The sequence below is a fragment of the Panthera leo genome, chromosome D4 (assembly GCF_018350215.1).
Source record: "Panthera leo isolate Ple1 chromosome D4, P.leo_Ple1_pat1.1, whole genome shotgun sequence".
Classification (NCBI taxonomy): Eukaryota; Metazoa; Chordata; class Mammalia; order Carnivora; family Felidae; genus Panthera; species Panthera leo.
Genome location: NC_056691.1, coordinates 19,254,829 through 19,282,621, shown reverse-complemented (window position 1 = coordinate 19,282,621; position 27,793 = coordinate 19,254,829). Strand labels below are relative to the sequence as shown.

Here is a 27,793-nt window from a genome sequence, read left to right as displayed (position 1 = left end):
CCTGTCTTTGGCCATGTTAGGCCTGCGGGCCAGTGGTGTTGGCAATTGGGCTACCTGCCCGCATTCTCCGTCTGTTGTGTGCACACTGGGCGGTAGGGTACTCTGTGTGCGGCCCCCGGAGCTACTTGAGTTGGTGGTGGCATGGCAGTCATCCAAGATATTAGCCTGGGATGGAGTCCTGCCATCCCAGTGCATGGGGCACTCTCCCTGCACTGCCAGCTAAAAGGCTTGGCTGCTGGAACTGCTGGCATGTTGGTGTGTGGTTATGTCCCTGTCCCCGTAGGGTGGTAGGCACTTGGGAGTGGTGGCAGTCCCTTCCAGGGCTGTTTGCGAGGTATATTGGGGCAGGAGCTGCTTTGGGGGAATGTGTGGCAGTTGCGGGGGGGGGGGGGGTGGGGTTGGATGGTCAGGGCTGCAGAAGAATGCGGCACCCAGCACACAGTCTGAGCAAGATGCGCGGAGAGTGTTTATGCGGGTTCCTGCAAGTGTCTAGCTATTTAGGCTTGGGGAGGGGAAGGGAAAGGGTGCCCACCAGCACTTTTTGTTCTTAGAGAAGTCTCTTGAGGATCTCTGCACCTCTGGGGGGCACATTCTGAGGTTAGTGAACAAATCTCCTTCACATATACCCCAGGCACTTTTCAAACTGTGGCTTGTGAGCTGTGTCTCAGCGGAGTTACTTATTACGCTGGTTCTTTAAGGGCAGGGACCCAGTTTCTGATTGCCCTCTGGCTCTCCTGGAGCTAAACACGCTGATGTTAAAAGTACCTGAAGTTAAGCCCCACTGGTTTTTAAAAGCTCACAAAGTTAGGGGCGCCTGGGTGGCTCAGTCGGTTAAGCGTCCGACTTCAGCTCAGGTCACGATCTCGCGGTCCGTGGGTTCGAGCCCCGCGTCAGGCTCTGGGCTGATGGCTCGGAGCCTGGAGCCTGTTTCCGATTCTGTGTCTCCCTCTCTCTCTGCCCCTCCCCCGTTCATGCTCTGTCTCTCTCTGTCTCAAAAATAAATAAACGTTAAAAAAAAAAAAAAAAAACTCACAAAGTTAAACCCCACAGGTTTTCAAAGCCAAATGTTAGGGGGATTTGCGTTCCCAGTGTGTGTCCGCTGTGCATGGGGTGCCTGGGGCGGGCCTGATCCTCTCCCTTGTCTGTACTTGAAATGACCCTCGCACTTGTAATCCGTCTAACTGGGGGTTTAGTTCCCAGCAGAGTCTCTGCCCCTCCTATCCTCTTCAGTGTGGCCTCGTCTCCACAATTAACTGTGGAAGGTCTGTTCTGCCAGTCTTCCGGCTGTTTTCAGAATTAGTTGTACGAATGGAGCTGTTGTCTTAAAGTGTCCTTGGGATGAGGTAAGGTCAGGATTCTCCTATTCTGCCATCTTTCAGACCTCCTCCGTGTTTCTTTTTTAAAATCATGCTCATCCTGGTTTGAAACTGTTTCTGATAGTGTATTTACAATGGGTCTTTCCTTATAGTCTCTAAATTTTGTGGGGTGGAGGGACTACCGGAATCACTGAATCTTGAGCATTTCGTATAGTGCCTGGGTGTTCCAGAAACATTTGCTAAACAAATAATTAGCCATGTGGTATCAACATTCTCACATAAAAAAAGGGCTATTTTAACCACAAAAAGTGGAAAAGGCTTATTCTTAGTAGAAGATAGTATTCTAATTTTTTTTACATTTATTTTTGAGAGAGAGAGACAGAGCCCAAGTGGGTGAGGGGCAGAGAGCGAGAAAGAGACACAGAATCTGAAGCAGGTTCCAGGCTCTGAGCTGTCAGCACAGAGCCCGACATGGGGCTTTAACTCACGAACTGTGAGATCATGACCTGAGCTGAAGTCGGACGCTTCACTGACTGAGCCACCCAGGCGCCCCGAAGATAGCATTTTATATGGAATAAGCCTATGACTATTGGTCTGTTTTAAACTTTTACTTTTAGACTAACGAACTCCATTACGTACTGACACTGGACTATGAGCTGACGTTCTGGAACAAATGATCTATGCATGCATCTTACTTGTTTCTTAAGCTTTTAGATTTATGCGCAGAGGTGGATACTGTCAATATTAAAAAAAAATTTTTTTTTTTACTCTCTTAAAAAGAAAACCACAGGCCCAAAATGACGTCACTTAGGTTAAGGCCCCAAGTCTGTAAACCAAGACTTAATACCTAACCTAATTGCAGTTTCAGTACCTCTAGATCTGTAACCTTTAACCAGTCCATGTTGGTTAACGCGAGAATTTCCTGGTCAGCACTGGGAAATGCACTGATCGACCCCTTCCATTCCCCTTTTAGGCAACTTTGCCTAAAACAACAGATTCTTTGCTAATAATTTCCTTTTCCCTCACTTTCTACCTTTTAAAAACCTTTTATGTAGCCCTTTGGAACTTTGTTCTATTTATTAGATGTGATGCTGTTCAGTTCATGAGTTGGTTAATAAAACCAATTAGATCTTTGAAATTTACTGAGTTGAATTTTTGTTACCAACTTGAAAAGTGGCCTATTTGTAGCAGAGGCCGCTAGCAGTTTTCTGAATATGTGTTTTTCCTCCTTCTGTAATACGAGAAGTTTTATCTGGGCCATGGACACCCAGGTAAAGACTGTTGTTTCTCAGCTTGCCTGCTGTTAGGTGTGGTCATGTGGCTAAGTTATAGCCCATGAGATGTAAACTGTGGTCATACGGGCAATTTTTGAGTTGTGACCTTAAAGGAGTCTTTCTTCCCTTGTGTATAATGATGCTAATCGTTGGAAGGAGCTAGAGCAACATCTTTTACCATGAGATGGAAGTTGGGTGTTAAGGAAGAAAAAGTGAGAAGGTAGAAAATGTCCCTAAAACCCTGAAACTTCCATATTAGCCCTGAGCTAGGAATGACAGGACTCTTGTAATAGCTGCTAAACTGGTATCCTGGCTAATACAATACTAGACATTCTGTTCTGCAGTTACCATTTGAATTCTCCATGATCGATCTGGAAGTTTTTCCCCCAGTCACTTGCAATTCTAAGGCACAGAAATCAGAATGTAGTGTGTGTGTGTGGGGGGGGGGGGCGCGCGGGGCGCGGGGGGGATCTAAGGTGATGATATGGGCCAGCTGGTGGGCAGCACTGTATCTGGGGCTCTCATTCTCTGTCATGAACATTGTACTGATCTATGACAGACTTGCCAGGATTTTCTGCAACTGAGTTGTCAGATGTCAGGGGCTTTTCTGTGAGCAAATAAACGTTTGAAACTGCTGGTTGTAATTGATAGGGAGTTTATGAAAACTGAAAAATATAAAAAACCTGGCTTTCCTAAGCATGTAGTTCATTTTAATTTTTAAAAGTCTAGTAATTTTTTGTATAAAAATAATCATGCATTTCACTTAATTCTTTGGGTTGGTAACCTACTAAGTTAACTCACAGGGAATTAAGCGATTAAATTTCCTTTAAATGTTTTAAAACCTATTTATACATTTAAAAACCTGAGGATCATATATTTCAAGCTTCTGACAAAGGGGGCAAATAAGAGCTAAACATTTAAGATGTGCCAGTAGATCTTTAAAGTTAGAGGTTAAATTCTACCTCTAAAGTAGAGTTAATCCTACTCTTTTAAGATTCAATATATGATCTATAAATGTAATAAAATACTATTTCTAAATGAAATAATCATTTATACTTTTAACTCTTGTAAATTTATCACAACTCTAATAGATTATTTCATAACAGATTGAATGCCTTCAATAACACAAAACTCAGTCCTGACTCCTGGCTTCCATATTTACTCTTGAACTTGAGTAGAAGTGCTATATGTTTGGTTGACTTATTCATACAGGGCTTGCAAAGCTCAACCCAACCAAGAAGAGATTTACAATCTCAGACTGAGAAGATGGTTTTTCAAGCCCAGGCTTCACCCCCCCCCCCCCCCCCCCCCCCCCCCCGCCCGCACTCCTACCCCAAACCAAAGCATTACTTCTTCCTATATTCCAACTTTACTATTGTAAAAAAAAAAAAAAAAAAAAAAAAAAAATATATATATATATATATATATATATATGTATATGTATATCTTACTTCCCTAATCTTAATTCACTGGATTCTGTATGCCCTCTCACCTACAATGACAACTAGTTTCTTCACCCCCTGATTTGTATTGAAGAGACTCCTTTCTTTCTTTTCTTTTTCTTTTTCTTTCTCTTTCTTTGCTTTTTTCTTTGCTTTTTTCTTTGCTTTCTTTGCTTTTTTTTCTTTCCTCCTTTCCTCCTTTGTCTTTTCCTCCTTTGTCTTTTCCTCCTTTGTCTTTTCCTCCTTTGTCTTTTCCTCCTTTGTCTTTTCCTCCTTTGTCTTTTCCTCCTTACTCTTTTCCTCCTTTCCTTTCAAGAGAAACAAGGACACAGTTGGGGGGAGGGGAGAGAGAATTCCAAGCAGGCTCCTCGCTGTCCGTACAGAGCCTGATGTGAGGCTCTAACTCAAGATATCATGAGATCATGACCTGAGCCAAAACTGAGAGTTGGATGCTTAACCAACTGAGCCACCCAGTTGCTCCTTTGTTGAAGAGATGATGTACTTTCTAAGTTCTTCTGTCTCGAGACCATCATTTCTTTTACTGTCCCTGAACTTGAAAGAAGAAAAATTCAGATCACAGACCCAGGAGATGAGAGAGATGAGGTCATGTCTTAATGCTTGTCTGTATTCTACTTTTGGATATGCTGAGTTTGAACACATCAGTCTAACACTGCTGGCATGTTTTTTTCCCCCTTTCTGTGGAAACTTTAGGCCATTTATTGACTTTAAAAAAAACACAAGATGAAATGGAGTGAATTAAATATGAAGTTCTAATCCCAAATCATTAACTAGCAAAAACTCCACTAGCTGCAAACCTTCACATCAAGTACTTGGGTTTAAATGCTGCTGCTTCTAAAACGTCTAAAAGTTGATTGACTCACTCCTTTTAATAACTTCTCTCTCTTTGTATTTGTCACTGTGGAATTGGGGGGCTATCTATACGTAGCTCATGCATGAAAAAACTGCTCAAACCTTCTATGACCATTTTCAAATTACCATTCATTTAAGGTAATGAGCAAGTTTTTTCTTCCTTGCAAATTGGTGTTAGAATTGGAGGATGGACAGGCAGAGAAAACGAGGAGGGAAGTTATGGTTTATTATACCCAAGTTCTATGGGGTAGGACTGGACACTAAAGGTAATGTCTACCAATTGGGAATGGCCCCAATGAAACAAATTCATTGTATGTGTGTGGGCGTGTGACGAGGCACATGTACGCATACCACCCCAGATAATTTGAAATCAATTAGCACTTACAAGGCAGTTTGAATTTGCTATTAGAATTCAACCACTTCTGTCTATGACGGAATTGTGTCTTGGTACGAACCAGAAAATGGCCAGAAAGCTTTTTATCCAAGGAAAGTATATTTATTTGTTCAAAGTTTTTATCTTGAGTGTCTCAATTTCTGTTTAAAGTCCTCTTCCTCTTCAAGGAGAGTCATGTTGGCCAAAACAAAGGGTTTTGCATTCATTATGATGGATGGTGAAAACTCAGTACCTTAATTTAGATTACATCTCTCAAGCTATAATTAGAAATAATTTCTAATTTGTGTTTTTTCCAGAATTCTAAACATTCCTTATTATACTTACTGCATTGCCTGTTTAATGAATTGCTTTTCCCCTTAATATTCTTTGAAAAAGCTGGATGTTGTCTAAAGCTTTGTGGGTAAATTGCCAAAAACCTTTGGTATGAATCCCAGTTTGGCTTCTAATTTATAGTGTGACCTTGGGTAAGTCACAAAATCATAGAGGCTCCTCATCCGTAAAACACGCAGCCTGGATTGAGCGGTCTATAAATTCTGCTAGCTCTGAGTTGCCATGGTGATTCTTCATTCATAGCATAAGCGTTAGTTACCTTGATGACTCAGGATAGACATGACTGTGTGTGTGTGTGTGTGTGTGTGTGTGTGTGTGCGTGTGTGTGTGTGTGTGTGTGTGTAGCGTGCCTCCACAAATGAAGAAATAGTATCTGGTTGCTGTTTGCCTTGGTGATAGATGACAGAAAGAGTTCTTCGTATTCCTTTGTTCTCTAATTGTGTTTGAATTTTCATCTAACATGAGACTTTACATGTGCAGGAATCTTAGTGTATTAGAACAGGTTTGCCAGGGACAGAAATGTATTGCATTGGTAATCTGGAACTTCTGATGGTAGAAATATCTATTGACATAAAGATGACTCCAAAACTAACACTATTTGTCACTAGCCAGAACCCTTCCAGCCTTCAATTTATTTTAAAATAGATAAGCACCTGAATAATAATAAGAAGAAGAATGTAATAATAGTAAATTTAAAAATCCCTTAGAATTTTATCTGGCATATAGTCAGTGTTCTATATCTACTAATGCATTTCATCTTTGCAAGTTAGTGAGGTATGGAATAAACTTTTTTCTATCTTAGGAAAATGAGGTAAAGAAAGACTGAATGAGCTGCCCGAAGCCACTAAGTGTGGGGCTGGGATTTGACTGACCCAGGTAGTTAAGAGTAAGGAATTCCTAGAACCTACCACTCTTCCCCACTGCCCCTGGTAACGAACTCAGTATAGGGGCACCTGGATGACTCAGTCACTTAAGTGTCCGACTTGATTTTTCACTCAGGTCATGATCTCATGGCCAAGAGATTGAGCTGGCATCGTGCTCCATGCTAAGCATGGAGCTTGCTTAAGAGTCTCTCCCTCTGCTCCTCCTCTGCTTGTGAACTGCTTACGTGTGTGTGCTCTTTCTTGTAAAAACAAACAAAAAACCCTCACAAAAAAACAAAACAAAAACCCTCACTGTAGTGCATCCATAGCTGGATTGGGCATTAGAGAGAAGTCTGAATGGAGGAAGGGTTCTGGTGTGTGGTCGTCTGTCTTCCATTACATGCAGTGTGTCCTTGGGTAAGTCCTTCAACCTCACTGAACCAGTGCTATTCAATGGAAATGGAATATTTGCTGGAAGTGTGAGCCACATATGTAACCTCAAACTTTGAAATAGTCCTATTTAAAAAACATAAAAAGAAACTGGTGAAATTGATTTTAATAATTCTATTTAGCCCAATATATCAATATAATTATTCAACATGATCAATAATATTTAGAAATGAGATCTTACATTTTTACACTTTAAATCTATGAAATCTGATGTAGGTTTTACACGTAAGCACATCTTGGTTCAGAATGTCCATTTGAAGTGTTCACTGGCCCTATGTAGCTAGAGTCACAGCTCTGAACCCTTGAGAGCTACCATAAAAATGAGACCACAGTGATGGATGATCTCTAAAATGTCAGCTCTGAAGTTCCAGAAATCTATAATGAGAAGTACCTGTACCCCTTAATGGTTTACCATGACATTACTTACTTCTTCTCTGCTTAAGTAGCATGGAGAATGCACTCTAAGATGAAAATTCAACAATGAAATGATTTTTGAAGCATCACAGAGGCAATTTAATGTCAAGAGACACATCGAGTAAGGACTTTCAGAAAGTGACTGTGCTCTAGTGGGTTAAAAAAATGATTCCACAAATACCCAAGAGCTTACTATGGGTCAGGTCCTGTTGTAGATCTCTGGGATTCAGAAGAGAATAATTCATGGCCTCTGCCTTTATGATACTTAAACTGAAGTGAGACAATAAATGGATGTGTGGATGGTTTTAGGTTAAGTAAGTACCAGAAGGAAAAGTAGAGTAAGGGGTTATAGAGGAGAAACTGAAGACCCAGGGGGTTGGTAGGTCTGGTTTCAACGGGAAGACTTCTCTGAGGAGGTGACTCTTGAAGTTGGATGTGGTTGAGAGAAGGGACAAGCTTCATGAAGACCTGGGAAAGTGTACACCAGGGAGGGATACAGGAGTCTAAGCTGGGAAACAGCCCGAGGTGGAAGAGACTCTGTGGTGTTGACGAAGAACTAAAGGCATTGTGCTGAGTTGAGCGAGGAGGTGACAGGAAGCATAGTTGGGGAAGTAGGAGTTTGGATTTCATTTTAAGTGCCATAGAAGGCCCAGAGAGAACCAAGGTTGGCAGAGAGAGGTTGATTGGCTTGTTTTTATGAAAAAACTCTGACTGGTGGACAGAGAATAGTCAGTGTTTGGTCAAAAGACATCCAGATGGCCAACAGACACATGAAAAGATGCTCAACATCACTCATCAGGGAAGTGAAAGTCAAAACCACAATAAGATAATCCCTCATACCCGTCAGAGTGGCTATAAATGAACAACTCGCGCAACAACAGATGTTGGCAAGGATGCAGGGAAAGGGGATCTCTTTTGCACTGCTGGTGGGAATGCAAACTGGTGCAGTCACTCTGGAAGATAGTATGGGGGTTTCTCAAAAAATTAAAAATAGGGCTACCCTGCAACCCAGTTATTGCACTGCTAGGTATTTATTCACAGGATACAAAAATGTTGATTCAAAGGGGCACATGCTCCCTAATGTTTATACCAGCACTATGAACAATAGCCAAATTATGGAAAGAGCCCAAATGTCCATTGATTGATGAATGGATAAAGAAGAGGTGGTGTGTATGTATATACAATTATATATATGTATATATGCAACATATACACACACAATGGAATATTACTTGGCAATGAAAAGGAATGAAATCTTGCCATTTGCAGCAACAACATGGATGGAACTAGAATGTATTCTGCTATTCTGACATCAGAGAAAAATACAATATGATTTCACTCGTGTGGAATCAAAGAAACCAAACAGATGGACATAGGGGAAGGGAAGGGAAAATAAGATAAAAAGAGGGAGGCAAACCATAAGAGACTCTTAAATACAGTGAACAAACTTGAGGGTTGCTGGGGGGGGGGGGGGGGGTGTTGGGTGGGGGGATGGGCTAAATGGGTGAGGGGCATTAAGGAGGGCAGTTGTTAGGATGAGCACTGGGTGTTATACGAATCACTCAATTCTCCTGAAACCATTATTAGACTATATGTTAACTAACTTGGATTTAAATTTTAAAAGATTATTTGGTCTTCCTGCTCCCACTCTGACCAATCAGGATACCACAGGATAGTCTAGGTGACTTTTCATGGTGACTTGGAATAGTATGGGAGTTCGGGAGGTTGACTGAGTTGGTTAGGTTGCATATATGTGTTGAAGGTAGACTTGATTGGATGTATTGGTAGATGGCCCTGGGGTATGCAAGGACAGAATCCAAATGGCCCCTGGGTTTTTGGCTTGAATGACTGGGTCAATGGTGGTGCCATTTACCCAGATGGTGATAGTGAGGGGAAAAATGGGTTTGGCAGCAACAAGGGGTTAAGGGGATAGGGAATCAACTGTTCTATTTTTAGACTTTTTTTAGATAGGTTTATATGAATTTAGATAGCAGGATTGAAATTGGGGTAGAGAGGTTTATGGTCTTTATCTTAGGCATTCAGAGAGAAGACTTTGCTGTGGTTTCATCTGGGTACTGACTTTGTTTTCTCCAGGATAAAGATGAGGCCTATATGATACTTAGTTTTGGATAAAGATAGAAACGTTAGGGCTAGGAATCATGACTTAAAGAAATGTTTTCCTTCTAGTGTTAGAAGGTTATGACTCTGGGCTTGAGAAAGAGCTGGAACCAGTGCTGGTAATGAGCTGGTGAGCATGAGCACACCTATAGTAGGGGTTAAACACTGACCTATTCTTATGCTAATTGGTAAATAGCCATCAGCCACAGCACCCTTTCCCCCTGAGGCTATCAACCTAGCCATCAGGGCCTCATCTCTGGAACACTCTAGACCTCTCTCTACTAAGTAATGCCTCACACTGCAGTAACTTGCTTGGCCCCATTCCACCCGCTTCGGTGGAACAGCATCTGTTCTGATTGGTCAGTGCTCATACTGTGCCATATGCATCGCTAACCTTTTGAGTATTACCTATGGTTCTACCCTAAGTGGGCCATGACCAAACCATTGGAATGGGAAAGAATCACCTTCATGAACCCGTCACTTTGAAAAAATCTGAGGTGTTGAAATCCTTCATCTCTTGCATGAATTACGTTTCCATTTACTTTATTCTGTGAACACCGCACATATTTGATCTAGTAGTGAAGTTGACAAGGCCTTACATGCTTAGATTACTTGTATCCTGGCATAAATATTGCAGACTGAAGACTCCCTGTATTACTCTGTGACCAAGAACTATGAAATTTCAGACCGAGCCTTTATTCCTTCATACCATGTTTATACCATAAGCTGTGGCTCCAAGACTGAGGAAATACTTGATTTACTATAACAAAACAAAAGAGGTTGCTTGCTCCCTTTGACTCCATGTTCTCTCTTGTACTTTGGGCTTTCTCTGATAAGAGATGAAAAGAACCCCCAAAGAACTGATGATTCTGTACTACCTTGAAAGCTTGAATTCATAGTGAAGTCTTGGGCCTGGTAAAATTCTTGAGTCATTATTTAAACAACTACACTTAAATGTAACATAAATATAATATGCAAATATCTGTATAATTCCATGTATTTCATTTTCAACCACCAACACTGAGCTGGGATATTCTCAGTATAGACTGCATATGATGATAAAGAGGTTGGTGAAGGGATAAAAAGCCTTGTGACATGGGGTGAGGGGAGTGAACTCAGTTCCTGCTTGCCCATTCTGCTCTAACAGAGGGTCCCATCCTCTTGGAGAGGGGACACAAACATGGAGTAGTGATGTACTGCAGGATGAAACACTTGCCGATTGCCTGGTGAGGGCAGAGCAGAATGTGCTATTTCCCAAGGCTTTGGGCCGGAGGTGGGAAGAACTGATCAAGATCTTGACATATCCATGGTACTTGAGTAGAAAAAGAGAGGAGGTACTTCTGATATTCTAGACTGTAAATAAATGTCCCTTCTGACTGATTTCTCTTCAATGGCTTAAAAAACATTTTCTCTTACCTCTCAGTTGGGGATAATTGATGAGAGGCACTGGGAGAATTTATTCTCTGAAAAGTTGAAGGAATCATGTGGCCAGTCACATTTCTTACTGTATAAAGGTTCTATGATAGTGTTCTTGGCATATCTGTTTCAACAATTTGAGAACTTTATTCCACTGGCAGTTGAGAACTTTCTCTATGCCAAGAACTGCATGTACAGAGAAAAGATAGACAAATGTAAGTGGATTTTTGGTTAAACTAGACTTTTAAACCCCTTGGTCTTTCCAAGTCTATAACCCTTTAGGAGGCAGGCTGGCTTCTGTTGCTTTACATACTTTTGGCATTTACATTTGAGAGTATTTGCAATCTATCACACCCATCTTCCTCTTTGAGGAATATATTCTTTTTGATTAGATCAGCTGATAGGCTCTGGCTCTGGAAAATCCAGGTAGTGGATGGTGCAGCGAGAATGCTAAGGAGAGGTGAGGAAGGCCAAGTTGATTGGTAATACAGAACTGAAGTGGGGGAGAGGAAAGATGGGGAAAAGCCAAGTCAGGAGGGCTTCTCTGGATGGGGTGTTGAGACTAGGAAAGTGTCAAGGAACATTTTTCTGATTGTGGAAAATATTAAAAGTAACAGTGAGAAAGAGCGATCATTCTGAGAGTACATTCTGAAAGTTAAGAATTCATCTCCCTGTTGGCATTTTGTAAACATTGGGATGGAATTGGAGAATTAAATCCACATTAGTTGACTCATTAGTGGTTATTTGAATGTGACACACTGTCAAAATTGAGGCTCATGGGGCACCAGGGTTTAGAGAAATACACTGAAAACACCAAGATAGGAGATTTGTACCCAGACACCCCAAGAATGGAGGAGCCAGGGCGGTTTGGCTGGCTGTATAACAGCCACAGTGACGTGGATGGGACATGTGTCTAGTGTTGGTCATTGGAATGTGGGAGCAAGTGATGTGTACCATTTCCATTTATTAATTGGTACATCAGGATAAAATGGTTTTTAAGCCATTAAAGGGAAATCGATCTTCAGAAAATTACTTACAGTCTTCCCTTTCTACCTAGGGAAGTACCACCTCTTTGGCAATAAAAAATATGTAGCCCATAATAAGTCCCCTAGTCACAGTCCTCTTAATCTTTTTCTGTAGTCACATTTGAGTCCATTAGCTAAAGAGAGCAATGCTACAAGATTCACACTGTCCGGTGGTTTGAGTCATCACTTGGGAGGAAAGCTGCCCAACTATGAACAGGGACATTGGGCTTGATATATGGGAGTGAAAAATAAGTTTTTGCTATGTTAAGTCACCAAGATCTTGGGTTTTATTCGTTGCTGCAACAGAACCTTGCCTTCTCTAATGGTCTATTTTTAAACAAGTTCAACAATAACCCCTCTGCTCCCCTCACTGACTGCGCTGTTAGCTGCTGTTTCTTCCCTTATACTGTGGGAGGAACAGCTGTTAATCTTTAATGAAAATGATGCTGTCATCTCCAACATGTTTTCCAACTGGATTAAAATTGGTTTTTTTTTTAATTTACTTAAAAAATTTTTTTTTAATGTTTATTTTTGAGAGAGAGCATGAACAGGGGAGGGACAGAGAGAAAGGGAGACACGGAATCTGAAGCAGGCTCCAGGCTCTGAACTGTCAGCACAGAGCCCGACACACAGCTTGAACTCGTCAACTGCGAGATCATGACCTGAGCTGAAATAGGATACTTAACCGACTAAGCCACCTAGGCACCCCGAATTTTACTCATTTTGATAGAATGTGCGAACAGGGGAGGGGCAGAGAGTGAGGGAGAGAGAATCCCAAGCAAGCCCCACATTATGAGCACATAGCCCAACATGGGGCTCGATCTCACTAGCCTTGAGGTGAAGACCTGACCTGAAATCCAGAATGGAATGCTTAATCAGTTGAGCCAGCCAGGAGCCCCTTTCCCAACTGGATTCACATTCTTAATGATCCTGCTCTGTTCTAGGGGAAGACTGGGGTAGGGGGGAAGCATATGGAGCAATTCAGTGGCAAATGGTTAGCACATACCGAACTATAATGGAATTTTCCTGAGGCCAGTTCATGTTCTACAAGCCCATGAATGAGTGTTTGTCTTACTTTGTTTTGCCCGTGTGTCTTTGTATTTGTTTGCACTTGGTTTTTGTTTTTGTGTTTTTATTACACATTTGGCCGGGTTTTAGATTCAAAGAGCACAAGATCTTGCAGGGAAGCTTTTGGCCTTGCTAGATACAGGTTGTTTGGAGCTGCCTACCCTTCTGGGTTGGTAGAAATGATCTGGAACATGATCTTGGGGGGAAAACCTTTTCCATAGTTGTGTCATCTTGGCTACCTGCTAGCTATGGTCTTGGGGGAGGATTTTGCTTTTGCTTCTGTAGATGGGTGTGATCTTATTTTTTTTCAGAGACAAAATAGTAGATTTTGTCAGAGCTCAGTCTTTGGTGTCTATATTCCATCTATTACTTTCTGTCTATATGACCCTTGATGAGTAACTTAATTTTTTTAGGACTCTATTATTTCCTTATTTGTAAAATCAAGTAAGATTAAAATATAGGTATTTCGCATAGCTTCTACTTAAAAAATTTTTTTAAAAATCTTTATTTTTGAGAAAGAGACAGAGTGTGAGCAGGGGAGGAGGGGAGAAAGAGGGAGACACAGAATCTGAAGCAGGCTCCAGGCTCTGAGCTGTCAGCACAGAGCCCATTGCAGGGCTCGAACCAATGAATTGCGAGATCATAACCTGAGCCACAGTCGGACGTTCAGCCGACTGAACCACCCAGGTACCCCGCTTCTGATTTTAAATAAGCATTCAGTAGCTTTTTTGTTTATATTTTCATTGGCACTACTATGTTTCCTCTTTAGTTTTTCTTTTTTTTCAATTGTGTGTTGATATGGGTCCTTAGTACTTTGTTGGGGCACTTGAAATTTAGAAAATTCTAGATCATGAGAGCATTCTGAGTACATTTGTGAACATAATGGCAGCTCATTGTAGAAGTCCAAATGGCTAAATGCTGTTTGGGTCACCCAGAATATCATCATCTCATTTTTAGCTTGAACATCAGGCTGTGTTGGGTGCAAGAAGAAAGACAAGTTACCCAAATCCACCACCAGCAGAATAATGAATTCTCACTTGTGTTGCCTCTTCCTTTTTTCTTGGGAGTGACATGTAAGAAAAGGGCTGGAGAGAGTGCAGTACAAATGGAGGGTAAAGTCAAAGGATATTCATTGTCTGAAATCTCTCCTTTCCACCTCACTGGCCAGAGTTGGGAGGCAATTTCCCATGGACCTCTCATGATTCTGCATGTCATGTAAGCGAGCTACTGATGGCCTTTTTCCAGTACTTTATTTTCAAGGATGTTGGTATAATAAACAGTCTTGAAAGATAAAGTGTCTCTCTCCAGATAAAAAACAGGTTGTCTTATTGCCCACTATATAGAATTTAAGTTTCCTAAGCCCAGGATTTTCCTATAATGCAGCCACAGAGCTTTCAGGCATCCATCTGGTCCTGTTCATGTGGGCTTCTTGGGACTTTGGAGGCAGAAGAACTGATAAAAATTTGCCGATGCTCATGGTTCTTTCTATATTATGAGCAATAAAGTTCATTGTCTTGGACCCTGGAGTCTCACGTCTTCTGCCATTGTGCATGAAAACTGTAGCAGCTAACTTGTTAGAGTCAGATCTCAGATCTTTCTTATTTATTTTTATGTTTTATTTATTTAGAGCAGGAGCCAGAGAGGCAGAGAGAGAGAGAGAGAGAGAGAGAGAGGGAGGGAGGGAGGGAGAGAGAGAGAGAGAGAGACAGACAGACAGACAGACACACTCCCAAGCAGGCCTTGCACTGTCAGCACAGAGCCTAATGTGTGGCTCAGACCCACGAACCATGAGATCATGACCTGAGCTAAAACCAAGAGTTGAAGGCTTAACCCACTGAGCCACTTTGGTGCTCAAGATCTTTCTTAGTTCTTGACAGCCATCATCTTACTTTGCTTTTAAGGCAACTCGAAAACTATTGAGAATAAGACTGGCTAAAACAAATGTAGCTGGATTAAAGCCATAAGCTATGTGGTACAGTCTTAGTGTTTCTTTACCACTTCTCATTCCTCCTCCTCTATCTTGATATAACATTGTTAAAAGCCCAGTTTGACAAGGGCAAATCATCCTCAAGGGGAGAGGGACAACCTTGATTGAAACCAGAACCCTTTTTAATACAAGTGAGATGGGGGAAAATAAGGGCATTAATATGTTTTTTTTTAATGTTTTTAAACTTTTAAAATTTATTTTTGAGAGAGAGGGGTGGGGGGAGAGAAACAAAGCATGAGTTGGGGAGGGGCAGAGAGAGAGGGAGACACAGAATCTGAAACACGCTCCAGGCTCTGAGTTGTCAGCACAGAGCCCGATGTGGGGCTCGAACTCAAAAACCATGAGATAATGACCTGAGTCGAAGTTGGATGCTCAATTGCTTGAGCACCCAGGCACCCCAGGGCATTAATATGTTAAATCCTCTCTGCTCCATCACAAGTAAGAGTCCAGTCTTTTAAAAATTTTTTTAAATGTTTATTTATTTTTGAGAGAGAGGGAGACAGAGTACGAGTGGGGTAGAAGCAGAGAGAGAAGGAGACACAGAATCCAAAGCAGGCTTCAGGTTCTGACTTGTCAATGCAGAGCCCGATGTGGGGCTTGAACTCAGACCATGAGATCATGACCTAAGCCGGGTGTCGGACGCTTAACCAACTGAGTCACCTAGGTGCCCCCAAGAGTCCGATTTTCTATCTCACAAATTGTTAAAATAGATGATTCTTGTTTTTCTCTGTTCTAGTCTAGAACATAACAAAAATGTATAACAGAAGTAGTTTAGTTACCTGTATTTAATCAAACTCTTACAGATGTTGGCATTATTGAATGAATGGCTTATTTAGCTTTGGTTGGTGAGTGTAGAGGAGCATGTTTTGGACTGAATGGTTGTGTCCCTCCTAGGTTCATAGGATGAAGACTTAATCCTTAATATGATATATTTGAAGATAAGCCTTGAGGAGGCAAATACGGTCAGATGTGGTTATGAGAGTGGGGCTCTACTCCAGTCAGATGAGTGCTCTCATGAAGAGATACCAGAGAGCTTGTGCAGTTGTGCTCTTTGTCTGCCCCCGCCTGTCTCTCTCTCCCCCCATTGTCTGAGGACACCTTGAGAAGGTAGCCATTTACAAGCCAGGAAGAAAGCTCTTCACAGGAATAGCAGTGATCAGCACCTTGATCTTGGACTTCCCAGCCTCCAGAAATAGAAATTTCTTTTGGTTAAGCTCCCTAATCTGTGATATTTTGTTATGGCAGCCCTAAGAAACGAATAGAGAGCAGCATGTATGCATTGAAGGGATACTGGGCAGTCAGAATGTTGGTGAAGGTCTTGGGAGTTGGTCTCCTTAGGAAACTAACTTCTGGTTTCATAGCCATTCTTTATGAGGCACAGATGATGTTAAGCTGCCTAAGGCATACCTGAATGGGTTGGACCCAGCATGCCTTCCTCTAGAACTTTGACTAAGCCATCCCAACTCCCTTTCATGCGTACTTGAGTCATCTGCCTCAAGGAGTGTTTTCCGCAAGCCACCTTCCCTGTGCATTGATTAACGGCGGGGTTCCCACCCCCCCCCCCCGGAATTTCACTTACTCTGATTTCTTACTCGTGCCTTTTCAGCATGTCCCTTGTTATCTCTGGTGTGTATGAGCCAGTGACTAACTTGAAACTCTCTTACTCTATTTATGTGGTAATCTGTTCATTCTTTTATTATAATAGATTGATGAAGCTCCATAGAACCTCAAATCATTTTATGCAAATCCGTTGTTTTCCCAAGTTTCCTTGTAGAGATAAGGAAGGGGAGGTGTCTTAGCTTGAGCTGCTGTAACAAAATAGCACAGACTGGGTGACTTAAAACAGCTGACATTTATTGTTCAGTTCTGGAGGCAGGGACCCAAGATCATGGTGCCATCATGGTTGAGTTCTGGTGAGAGCCATCTTCCTGACTTAGGGATGGCCACTTTGTGGATGTATCCTGATGTGGTAGAGAAAGGAAGCTCTTCTGTCTCTCCATCTTCTTAGAAGGGCATTCATCCCATCATGGGTACTTTACCCCTATGACCTCATATAAACCAAATTAACTCCCAAAGCCCCCACCTCCTAATATTATCCTACTAAGGTTTAGGGATTTAACATAAGAATTTTGCAAGGACCCAGACACTCGTTGGAAAACAAAAGGCTTCGGATGAAGTTTTGGAGCCATACAGCACTTTGTTCTTGCGCATCTACCCAGAAAAGAATTCTTCCATGAGCTGCAACTAATTAAGCTCTTTATAGCTCATTTCATGGCAGCGTTCATGCAACAATTCTCTTTTGAGCCTTTGCTAAGACACACTGGGTATACCAATATGCAGAAGACACAGCATCTGAAAATGGATCTCAGTTTTGATATTCATTATACACTCGTTTTAATGGTAATGGCCACTAAACTTCTAAAAAGAAGGAAGCTGTACATATTAATGAAGAAATAATCCAATAGGTTGAGTTTCTGGTTTTGTATAATCACAGGACAATATCCATTAACTAGCTCCAAAAATAACAACCACCTTAATGGGTTTGTAGGGAGAGACATTGCTTGACTTGAAAGAGATTTGTACATACTTGGACTAAAAAGATTTATTAAAAAGGAATCTTGTATTTTTTTAATCATAGTAATTGGAAAATTACCTTCTTTGAATTTTCTTTAGGATAGGAGTTTTTTTCCTTAGAAAAAAATAATTGCTGGTAATTTTTTGAGAATAATTAGATGCTTTGTTCTGGGTCAAGATCCTAAAAGAATAGTTTTCCTTCTTTTGGGAGAATAATAAAGCACTTAAAATGTTTCTGCTAGATTTCATGGCTGCCCACCTTAGGATCTAGTTCATCTTGCTAGAAGAATCTAGTTCATTAGGGCTTTCTGCCTGCTACCTCTTTTGTTAAAGGGAAAAGGAGAGGTGTCTCAGTATATTACACTTATCAGAAATTGTTCTTTGCTGGGGCACCTGGGTGGCTCAGTTGGTTAAGTGTCCGATTCTTGGTTTCAGCTCAGGTCATGATCGCACAGTTTTATGAGTTTGAGCACTGCATCAGGCTCTGTGCACTGACTGGGTGGAGTTTGCTTGGGATTCTCCCTCTCTCCTTCCATTCCTCTCTCTCTCTCTCTCTCTCTCTGACCCTCCCTGGCTCCCACTCTGTCTCTCTCTCTCTCGCTCAAAAAAATAAAATTGCTCTTTGTCATTGCATAGTCTTGGATAGTCTTTTACCAAGTTTTGTTTCTGGAATGGAAAAGTAATACTGCTTATAATAGGATCTGAGAACACGGGAGGAACTTAGAAATCATACAGTTGAACTTGATTATCTCAAATTGAGGTAACCAGCACCCAAAGAGAAAACTTCATAATTCATAAAGACTCAGAACTAGAACCAAGGTTCCTTGGCTTCCAGTCCATTGTGGTTTTTGCCCCATCATACTGCCCTCTTTTCTCATTGGATGGGCCTTTGTCATCCCTATTTCATCCTCATCCATGGTAGAGGACAGAAACAAACAGCAAATCTCATGGCAATGCTGATGCAGTGATTGTTCTCAGAGCCTCCTCCATGACTCAAAGCTATATGCAACATGTCACCAGAAAACAGATACTAACCTCTGGGAAAATTCCACAAATGTTTATGGAGCATTTCTTTGTGCCATGTGCAATGTAGGTTCCACATCCATCCCTCACGATCATGCCAAGTAGACATTCTTGCTCAGATTCTTCTTCATGGGATGGGGAGAAAAAAGAAAATCCTGACAGTGACTCTAGTGTGGGAAGGTGTCTGCTAGTCCAGTGAAGAGACGATGGGGGTTTACTATGCCTCAGACTACAGAGGTCCAGTTCCTGAAACACGAGCGAGTTGTAAAGCTGTGTGCTAGGTTATTCTTTCTCTTTGACTTAGCCTGAGAGAAGTTTCTCTGGGGTTTCCAGCCTCTTCTTCCTTGACCTTTTCACCTTCTGCTCATTCTTTCCCTTACCAGAACGTTGGAACACACTTTCCCATGCACCTGCTGGCTTCCTTGCATGAAGGGAAGACTCTGTTGCTGGGCATTTGCAGCTTATAATTGAAGCCAATCATTCTTGTTTACCAGGGCTATTTATTTTTTAAGCCTAATCTCCGGAAGTTGTGGAAGGAAAGCTTTTTTCATGGAAGGGCAGGGACCCATGCTTTTAAGAATCTGGAGTGGCTGTAAAGTCCTCTGTGTATCAACATCTTCATCCAAGCACTTAGAGTTGAAGTAAGGAGTCTCTTGTGGCCATCTTTCCATCCTAGGATTGGTAATCTTTTTAGTCAACATAGCTGAGATGCAGATAGACTCTTTATTGTAGAAAATTTGACAAATATATGGACAAAGTGGAGCACTGGTTCCCTTAGTCATGTTAGTCCAGTTGGTCTTGCATATTTAAATATTTTAATTTGGGGCACCTGGGTGGCTGTCTCCATTGAGTGTCAGACTCTTGATTTTGGTTCAGGTCATAATCTCATGATATGTGGGACTGAGCCCCAGCTCAGGCTCTGCTGACAACTCAGACTGCTTGGGGGGTCTCCTCCCTCTCTCTCTCTGCCTGCCTGCCTTTCCCCTACATGTGTGCATTCCCTCTCCCTCTCCCTGTCCAATCTCAAATCTCCTCTCTATCTCAAATAAACATTAAAAAAAAAATAGTAAATATTTTAGTTAAAAATGAACGGTGAGGTATTTAGGTAGTTTTTATAGGGTAATAGACCAATTTTTATTAAGTTGGACTGTTGGGCAATGCTGAAATCAATGAGGGTAGAAAAAATAATTGTTACCATCCTACAGTTCACATAGTGATTTCCTCTCTTTAGTTTGATCCTTACAATGATCCAATAGGCAGTCAGGTATTATTTGTATGTTCCTTTTGCAGAAACTCAGACACCTTTTAAAAATGTTTGGTGTTTGGGGGCGCCTGGGTGGCTCACTCGGTTGGGCGGCCGACTTTGGCTCAGGTCATGATCTTGGGGTCCGTGAGTTCTAGCCCCGCGTCGGGCTCTGTGCTGACAGCTCGGAGCCTGGAGCCTGCTTCAGATTCTGTGTCTCCCTCTCTCTGACCCTCCCCTGTTCATGCTCTGTCTCTCCCTGTCTCGAAAATAAATAAACGTTAAAAAAAAATTAAAAAAAAAATGTTTGGTGTTTGTTTAATATTGAGAGACAGAGTGTGAGTGGGGGAGGGGCAGAGAGAGGGAGACAGAATCCGAAGCAGGCTCTGGGCTCTGAGCTGTCAGCACAGACCATGAGATCATGACCTGAGCTGAAATCACACATTGAACTGACTGAGCTACCCAGGTGCCCCAAAACTCAGACACCTTTAACCAATGGTGGAGCCATGACTTGATTCTGGAATTTGGAGCTCTGTATTATGTGTTTTTGCTTCATGTTCTTCTGCTTCCTTGATAAGAACTGAAATGTAGGCCAGCAGGACTACCAGGTGGTGAGTGATGAGAGAGAAGCCAGGTGAAGTTGATCATGCCATGTTTTCAGACCATATCCATGGCAATGTGGACTTGAGAGAGTAATTGGCCAGTCCTGTTGCCCGTGTGACCAGATTCACCTTAGTGATGATGTGTGTAAGGAATAGCATCCGCTCAAAATCCCGCTCTCCTTGGCTGACTTTGCACTTCTAACTAGGGTTTTACCAAAATGAGAGTGGCTCAGCTTGAACTTTTGAAGTTGTCACTTTAATTGGTTTTGGGAACCTCTTTTTCCACCAGATAGGTGCTTTCTTCTAAATACAAATCAGGGACTGTCCTCCTGTGAGAGCTTGTCGTTGTTCTAGTTTTGGGCATAGCAGAACTGAATATCTCAAACTTGTTCATCAGAGTATCCTTAACAGGGGAGAATAAAGGATGCATCCTGGACATAAGCTCAAGCAACCGTGTGTCAGCAGGAAATATCTCTGAAGTCTCACGTTCATGAAAATTAATGGGGAGTTTATATGATGCTCTGAAATTCTTATTTCTACATTAAAGATTACATTACAGGGGCGCCAGGGTGGCTCAGTTGGTTAAGCGTCCAACTTCAGCTCAGGTCATGATCTCATGGTTCTTGAGTTCGAGCTCCGTGTCCAGCTCTGTGCTGACAGCTCAGATCCTGGAGCCTGCTTTGGATTCTGTGTTTCCCTCTCTGCCCCTCCCCTGCTCATGCTCTGTCTCCCTCTCTCTCAAAAATTAATCAAATTAAAAAAAAATTTCCAGATGAATTATGGTGAGTGATGGTGACATTTTGTCTGTGACTTTGTGTACCCAGCTGCCCTTAGGTTGTTCTTCCCCGATTGAATAAGCATAGACCCAAGCTAGCACTGGAGCTCCTCCTGTTTCCACCAGGATTATCGGATTCTGGGGTCATTCCTGATAAACAGGTAGGTGTGGTTTGGGGTCTGCATCAATGGCTCTTAGATAATTACAGTCACCAGACCCAAATGTTAGATCCCACACCAACTTGTCATTTTCCACACATGAACCATCACAGTGGAATAGCTAGGAGGAAGGACATTGCTTTAGTTAACGGGAGGAAGTGATGTCTGGTTTTAATATAAATGTAATTGTTCTTGGGAGAAGAATCTAGCCATGCCCATGTTACTTCAGTATGAGCCTGCTGACTGGGTCAAACTTTGACAACCATTGATTTGTCTGGAGTCTGGTGTGACCAGATGTTTGCCCTACTTTAAAGAAGGCAATAAATAGCTGACAGTGAGGAAATCAAATCCATTTCATGTAGGGCGTTTATGAGTTGGGTGCCAGGTTAAATAATATTCAGGAGTGGCTACATAATTGGTGGGCCGGTGCAAAATGAAACTGTCACATCCTCTCCAAAAATTAGAGATTGCAAGATGGCAACAACAGAGCATTAAATCAAGCACAGAGCCCTCTCTGCATGAAGCCCTGTACAATTGACAGCCTGATCAAGTTTGTTAAGTTGGGAAAGTTCTGTGTCTAGCTAGAATGAGAAGGAAGAAACCACAACCACAAAGGTTATAAGAGAAAAAGGGAAGGAGAATGACCAGGGGAATAAAGTTTTCCTGTAGGTGGAGTGCAGAACAGCTGTTGTCCACATGTGACATGTGGGAGAGGAAAGGAGAATGTTGCAGCTGGGAAGAATGGAAGCGGATGGAACACTGATGTTGTAAACCAGGTCTATCCCAGAAATTGACTGTAAGGGCTAGTGGGTTACATCCTAGTGGACAGCATAACACACAAAGCACAGTATTGGTTGATTGATTGATGGTAAGATTCTGTTTTACACCATTCATGAAAACTTAGTGGCATTTAGTTGCACTTGCTATGAGGTCAGAGAATTGTGAGATACTACTTTCAGTTTTGTCCACCTTGGAACAATATTTATAGTGTGGAGAGATTCAGGAAATTGGCATGGATGGGGGTTACGGTGTCTTTCTAAAAGATGGAAACTTGAACATCAGTGAAGTATAAAGAGCATGAGCATGATGCAGGCTTTATGGAAGATGGTAATCAAATGCAGTGCTCATTTTATTGTTCAGTCAATATCATTAATGGGATGAGAGGCAAAACTCAAACATAAATAAGACCAGACAGGGAAGGTGTATGCGTGAGGACGATGAGGAACACTGGTGACTAAGGCATGCCAGAGAGCATAGAGCCTGTTTAAAGATGCTTGGAATCCTGTAATTGCAAAACACAGAGCAAAATCCTTCCTTAGGTTAGGTTTAATTGCCTGACCATCAGTTTACAACCGCTGATAGATGAGTTTTGGGGAAAAAGCAGGCACATCGGTGGCTCTGGAAACTATTGAAGTGAAGCCTTGTTACCAAGAGTGGAGAGGTTGAGACGATTAATATCCTCTCATGAGCTTAATGCTACCAACCAGGAGGCAGGTGCCAGGGGGTTCTACCAGGTGTATATACACCACCTTCAACTGCTCAACACCTATGTTGTCCTCGGTCCATAAGGTGGCTTTTGGATTCTGTTGCCAAGAGAGATCCCATAGGCTACTAACATGATTGAGTAGGTTTTAAGGACTAATCAGGAAGTTTTCTTTAATTGCTCTGCATAAATTCACTTAAGTTTTAGCCTATTTCCTCATTTTGTAGAGCTATCTACTCTGAAGAATGATGTATTTATGTAGAATAAATCCACTTTGTTACAGGAATGTGTCATTTCCTCTATTGGAAAATATTGGAAACCTTAATTCCTAAAACAGTATGTATGGCCAGAGAGTTGTAATCTAATGCTGTTTATTCTATCAGAATAAACGTTCTGTCTGTGAACACTGATATTAGTGACTGATTAATCTTGAGTAAAAAAGATTCTTCCTTTGACCTCTTTCTTTTGCCCCAAATCCCTAGATCTCCTCATCACTCATGTTCTTTTCCATGCTCTGGTTCTCCCAGAGAACCCTGCGTGTCCCAAGCACAACTGCATGAGAATGTTCTAGCAATTCAGGTTGCCATGTGAAAAGCAGAGTTTGCACATTTGGGGCCCAGGAAGGAGAAAATGGAGGCCACAAGTTTCCCAGTTGTGTTGAGAACCCTCACACATACCTGTGTACTCCAGGGGGTAGTGAAAGAGAAATAAATTGCTCTAAAACCGTCCAAAGAAAATAGAGTTTAAAACAAAAAACAAAAAGAGCTTTACTGACAAAATCTCTCCTTTTGGTAAGCATGCTTGAGCTCTGTTGTCAGGATAAGAATTTGACCATCACTAAGTTTTCCTGGTTTGAATCACAAGGGTGGAAAGGATATGCTTGAACTCTCCTCTTTTCCTTTACTCATTAGGTAGATAAAATGTTTGGACCTCAAGAAATCTGGACCTGCAAAAAAATTTTTTTTAAGTAGAGAGCTGTGGAAAGTCCCCCCAAACAGGGACATTCAGGTCTAGTTACAGATGGATCTTAATTAAAAATAAGGAGATGGGGGCCTGGGTGGCTCAGTTAAGTGTCAGACTTCTGCTCAGGACATGATCTTGGGGCCCGTGGGTTTGAGCCCCACATCGGGTTCTGTCCTGACAACTCAGAGCTTGGATCCTGCTTTGGATTCTGTGTCTCCCTCTCTTTGCCCCTCCCCCTCTAGCACTCTGTCTGTCTCAAAAATAAACATTAAAAAGAAATGTTACCTTGGGGCGCCTGGGTGGCTCAGTTGGTTAAGCGTCTGACCTCAGCTCAGGTCGTGATCTCACAGTTCACAAGTTCGAGCCCCACATCAGGCTCTGTGCTGATAGCTCAGAGCCTGGAGCCTGCTTCAAGTTCTATTTCTCCCTCTCTCTGCCCCTCCCTCTCTCATGCTCTGCCTGTCTCTGTCTCTCTCTCTCAAAAATAAACACTAAAAAAATTTAAAAATAAAGTGTTACCTCACTTATAAAGTTGAGATTGTTTATAGGGGTGCTTGGTTGGTTAAGTGCCCAACTCTTGATTTGGGTTCAAGTCATGATCTCATGGCTATGAACTCGGTTGTGAGATCGAGCCCCATGTTGGATTCCACACTGTGTATGGGACCTGTTTCAGATTCTCTCTCCCTCCCCTGCTCGCTCGTGATGGCGTGCTCTTTCACTGTCTCAAAAAATTGACATCATTTATGATGCAAATGTATACTCATATACTTTACAGATAGAATTTTCTGTTCTGCTAGTTTAGATTTTTCATTTTTGTCACTAGCCACCATGTTGTGGGGGAAGAGACACCTGTAATCTTAAACATGGATGTTACTTAGCATGGCGGCGGAGGGAAGGGATGCCTCATCAGGAGGAACGCCTCAGATGGAAAGAAGTGCAGTGGCGGCTGTCCTTGGCCATTCATGGAAATGCACAACAGCAGGCTCCCCGAGGGTTAGCCGATGCTGTGTCCTCAGGACGGGGCATATCTAAATTACAAAACTGGTTGCGTTTGTCCCCACTCAGCTGTTTTCTGCATGGTGACCAAATTTTGTTTACCAACAGAGCTGCATTTAGCCTATATTCTACGTATATAATAGATGTAGTGTCTTTGTGGGAAGTAGGAAAACGTTGCCTCTCAGAGCTAATGTATTGGGCCAGATTCAGCCCTCATTTGCCACCCTTGGTGCTCGGTATTTGCTCCAGGGTTTAGCCTTTCTCCTCTCCCCCTACTCAACGCTTCCCTGTTGTGTGGCTTTTGCTTCTAGGGCCTTCATTTTACCACATGACCTAATCAGACAGTGAATAACTTCAAACCAAGATCTTAATAGCAATGGCTTTTCCAAGCATGCTGTTACGTTGCCAGTGTTATTGCCATTGTTTAGAATACTGCTTCCGGACTTTACATCTGGTAAAAAACAAAAACAAAACAAAAAAATTCTATTCCTTTTTGCAAGGCTTAACTCTGATGTCAGTTTCTCTGAGAATTCCTGATGCTCTCAACTGACTTCCCTCCTTCTCTGACTGCTGGTACTTGTTGGTGTGTGAATCTATTTGCATATTTCTTATATTGCTTACTAAGTACTTGCACTTAGTAAGTGGGCTATAATACACTGGTCAGATTTTAGTAAACACAAAAGGAAAGTGGTTCTCTCTGTTCAAAAAATAATTTTTTTTATGTTTGTCTCTCTCTCAAAAATAGAGTATGAGCAGGGGAGGGGCAGAGAGAGAAGGAGACAAAGAATCTGAAGCAGGCTCCAGGCTCTGAGTTGCTTGAGTTGAGTTGCTGATTAATCTTGAGTAAAAAAGATTCTTCCTTTGACCTCTTTCTTTTGCCCGTGCTTTTCTTTGCACACAGAGCCCGATGTGGGGTTCGAACTCACAGACTGAGAGATCATGACCCGAGCTGAAGTCGGAGGCTTAACCGACTGAGCTACCCAGGCGCCCCAAAAAGTTTTTTTTTTTTAATAAAAAAAAGTTGGAGAAAGTTAAAAGGGAGATTTCTATCAAATCTTACTTTTCTGTATGCTTGGAAAGCTTCTGTTAATAGCACTGAAGATGAGCACCAGGCTAGACCAGTATTTGAAAACTGGCTGAAGAAGATGGATCAGAAGGAGAATCTTTTATTTTTTTTTAATATTATTTTTGAGAGAGGGAGGGAAGGAGACAATGTGTGAGCAGGGGAGGAGTAGAGAGAGGGAGACCTAGAATCCAAAGCAGGCTCCAGGCTCCAAGCTGTCATCACCAACCCGGACGTAGGGCTCGAATCCACTAGCCATGAGGTCATGACCTGAGCCAAAGTCAGATGCTTAACCGACTCAGCCACCCAGGGGCCCCAAGAGAATCTTTTTTTTTTTTTTTTAATTTTTTTTAACGTTTATTTATTTTTGAGGCAGAGAGAGACAGAGCATGAACGAGGGAGGGTCAGAGAGAGGGAGACACAGAATCTGAAACAGGCTCCAGGCTCTGAGCTGTCAGCACAGAGCCCGACGTGGGGCTCGAACTCACGGACCGCAAGATCATGACCTGAGCCGAAGTCGGCTGCTTAACCAACTGAGCCACCCAGGTGCCCCAAGAGAATCTTGAATTGAGGCAGAAGCTGGTCGTCAGGTTTGTCAACACGACTGAGTACGGTACTGCTGGTTTTGTTAGCAAACCTCTGCTTCATCTTGGAAGTTATCTTATGTCTGTCAGGTGCACTTGATGAGCCATTTCTGTGAACCTTGTTCTGCCACCTGCTAAGGAGTTCAGACTGTGAGACCCACAGGGTTTCCTGTGGGACAAATGCCACATCTTCAGAAGGGACCTGGATGCGAGCAAGAGGAACTTGAGTGTGTCAGGGAAGTTGTGATTCGTCAAGGTAGGTCCTGAATAATGTGGTCTGTCTGGAGTGCAGCCAATAGCTATAAAGTCATCTTTGAACAAATTGACCCAGGCTTGAAATTCAAAGCTGGGAAGAAGATAATAAAATGGCCAAATACTTTTTTTTCCCCCCTCCATTGTGATTATTTGAGGGTCTGTTGACTCCCTCATTCCTGTTTCTTTCCCCTTATATGTGCACCTGAATATTCCAAGGAGCATTTCATCTATGGTACATCACAACCGTATCTGAAGCATGGTTATGGGATGCTGGGGGAGGACACTGAGGGGGGAGCAAGAACCTGGGTTAAAAAGGAACTTTTATGGCTTCTCAGGTTTCTGTTGCTAACGCTAGATGAACACTGTAAACAAATAGCTATTGTGCAATAGTATGTTATGTACAACTAGTCCCTTGGACAGAAACAAAGAAATAATTGTCAAACACTGTTGTCCTTTGAAGGTTTTTACCATTCATTTAATGAATGTGACTTAATTTTTTCAGTCATTTAGAAAATTATATTTTTAAATTCCAACATTGATGTTGTATTTGGTACAGTCAATAACATTTGTTTAGGGACCCCATCTGTAGACATAGAGCTTAGGTGTCGCTGGCATTAGGAAAGAAGCATGTCCGAGCATAGGAAAACGTGGAGTGGCTTTGCAGTTTTCTGTTGAGAAGCATTTGTGGTGCTGGAAACCTTCAGGTGCATTTCGTGGTGTGTCCATGGACTCGGAACAACTTGATCCCTCCAAGTCCGAGAGAGTCCCAGCCTGCCATTTCCAGTCTCCTTGTCCTGGAAGAGAAACCTATCCCTGTGCTTGGGCAGTCTTCCAAAGGACTCCTAGCTTGTCTTTGTTTTGAAAACAAATCAGGCTGGGTCCATGAAGAGGTGCTTGTCTTGAAAACCTCCCCAAAAGCCTTGAGTGCTGCTTTCCTGTCTTCCTCTTGTCAAAATGGTTGCAATTGGAATTTTGCCATAGTGAAATGCATTTCCTGTCTGTGGTGCTGTCCAGCTTGACTTCCTCACGCTCGCATGCCTTTCAAGTGCTAGCGTGGGTGAGTTGAGAGCTGCAGGAAGTGAAAAGGAAATGAGAAGCACCGTGTTC

General features: G+C 42.2%; 1 protein-coding gene across 1 annotated transcript in view; it reads left to right on the top strand.

The window, feature by feature from the left end:
• GNA14 (G protein subunit alpha 14) overlaps positions 1–27,793 on the top strand; it is a 202,157-nt gene that overhangs the window by 16,043 nt on the left and 158,321 nt on the right. The gene's annotated exons all lie outside the window — the stretch shown is intronic.